Genomic DNA, 2,777 nt, shown 5'->3' on the forward strand with positions numbered 1-2,777 from the left:
TGCACCTTGTGGAACGAGGTTCCAGCCACTGTAGCCCGCGGGATCGTTGCAGCACTCAAGCCCGACCACCACGTCAAGGTGGCAGCTTTAGGTTGGGCTGCCACCAGCAAGTGCCCGCCTGCAATAGCTGACGATGTACACCGTTAAGAGCCTCAAGGAATTCCGGGTGCAGGGTGTCCATCTAAGTTACAGCGCCCAAGACTTTCGTTCATCTGTCTCTCGTGAGCGAGAGGCTCACAAAAAAGACTTCGTTTACTCGAACGCATGTTATACCGATGGCAGTATACTGCGCTTCTCCAGGTCTGTTTGCAAATGATCCGAAAGGATAGTTTCCATCGCTGAGGCACAATGGTGGGTGTGTCACTAGCCTGGAGTTGGTTAGGTTGAAACGTTTGCTTTCATTAATTTACACGATAACCCGCTGCTACCGCCGTGTAGAAACCATAGGTGAGTTAAGGTTGCTGAGGTTCCCGATGCTGAACTTCGAGTCACGCGTAGGTTTGGTTAGAGTAACATCGGTCAATCTGTGGTTGTCTGGAGCGCGCTTCGATAACCATAGACATCAACGCCTTATCGGAAGGGCATTCATAGGCATCGCGGTTTTATGTAGCGTGCCCCAATAAATATTTGAGGACGGGCCGTTCCACACACCAATGATGCAGAGTGCTATGCCGAGTCTATATATCTGTCAGCGAAAGGCATACATGGTTATAATATCATTTTCTAACCAGTCTTTTTAGAGTGCTCCAGGTTACTGAAGTTTTTCTGGCCTAGAAGAGGTATTTCGGAAATCGGTTCCTTGGCTTTTAAATCTGTGGGTACTACACGATGTGGTTTAATTCAAGTGGTCACTGGAAAATTACATTACACTAACTTTGCGTTCTGTCCACCGGTGCTCATATACAGGTCGGTGTCTTCTCACTGCACGTGCTGGTTCGTCAAGCCTCCCCGTCCGATACTGGGATACCAGAATGAGTCTCAGCTTACTTACCATTCGTGTTTAAGCCCTGTCCGCTGTTGTCGTTTTGAACTGTTCTATCGTGATTTCCACGTTGTAGCACCACAGATCAGAATCACGAGTGGCATCGGAAGGGACGACCGCAACTCACACTACACTGTCTAGTCTTCGGCCCTCATGGTTCTTTCGGGTGGCATGGCAGCAGGGCACCGAAAGTGTGCTACAGCTAAACGATTAATTTTTTTACCACCGAGCCAACGTTCTGCTCACCGTTCTCCGGTGTGCGGACCCGGGCACTGCGTCGGTCACGGCAGACTTGTGCACTCGCTGACGCCACAAACATGGATAGTTGGGGGTTCGTTTTACAATTACTTTAGTGTAAATAGTATATTAAAATTTCAAGTAGTCTTCCTTGTGATAATCGGGAACGTCAAACCTGCTAGTGCTTCAAAGTGTTCTATCGTGGACCTCAACAGAGTCCGTAAATTTAACGAAAAAACCGCGTAACTATGTATCCGGTCAAGAAAAATGGGGTCTTGCAATGTGTGTTGTCGGTACCCGCGGCGTTCGCTCAAAGTCTATGGTTATCCGCTTGGCCATTGATGCAGACATTACGTAGCCTAGACGACAGGGTAACCTTGCAGTGAACTGCGCCGCGTCTTTGTGCGACGTATCGACGGAACAGAAGTGTAATGGCGCATTTGCCGCCTCCTTGAAATAGTCCGTTAGAGCGTCCCGCGCGTGGAGAAGAGGCATGCGCCAATTGCACTGCCCGAACTGGTGCTATGTCCCAACGGATGCTTTAGGTTTGAACATCACTCTTCTCCGCAGATAATTTGTGTGTAGTGGTTCTTTATGGCGGTGCAGTCACTTCGGTTTGCCCAGATGAGAGGCCCATATGGTATCTAAGGGCAGGTGTTCCGCCATTCGCTTCTTCGTTCTGCTACGGATGCGGGACAGCGGAATTATGATAGACTGCCTCCGATACAGTACCTGTCAGGAATGATTAAAGACAGGTGGTGTGCATCAAAGCACCCTCAAGTTACATGGAAGCTTTAGAGGACTACGTGGTCGCTGTGACCAAATGCTGTTTCGTGCGTGATCGATTCCACAGTGGATTCCTGGCGCGGGGACGTCAGTAGGGAATGGAGAGTTCGAGTCTTGGCAGTCAGGTGTTTCCGTTAAACAGTGACACCGGGTGGATTGAGTTCAGAAATAGGCCACGGTGTGCGCAGTATGGGAGCGAAGGAATGGATAAGCCTAAAGTAAAAAGTAGGTGAAGGAAACCCAAGACGATCCGAATGGCAGGTAAAACCTGTTAGTGAGCAGGGCGTTGCAGAACCATGACGAAAAACCCATCGTCAACTCCACCTAAACTTTTCGTGAGTGAGAGCCATGGGAGCCATCAGGGGATAGTGACCCTCCGAAGGCATCTGTTCACAACAATTTATGCGGATTGGAAACAAAGAAAGATCGCGAGCCGAAGCCCAGCAAGGTCGCACATTACCAATCCTTACGTATAACTTAACCGAAATGGCAGATAATGTAAACTCCAATGACCACTGATCCACCGCCAAGGTCACTCCTAGTGGGCAACGGTTTTCGGTTTCAGTTTGTATTGTCTGAAACGCCAGGGGCTAGAAGCACAACGCATTTTTCTGCAAAACCCCTGCGGGCGAAATAAAAACTTTAACGTCAAAATGTTGCACTTCTTTGCATATGTGTGTAGACTGAAATTCCCTCTCATCTGCTGTCGTTTTTTGCGATTTGTTTTAATCGATCTCTTTTGAAAATTATTGGCGCACACTCGGCTTTGAAC

The sequence above is a fragment of the Opisthorchis viverrini genome (assembly GCF_000715545.1).
Source record: "Opisthorchis viverrini unplaced genomic scaffold opera_v5_142, whole genome shotgun sequence".
In the NCBI taxonomy this organism is placed as follows: Eukaryota; Metazoa; Platyhelminthes; class Trematoda; order Opisthorchiida; family Opisthorchiidae; genus Opisthorchis; species Opisthorchis viverrini.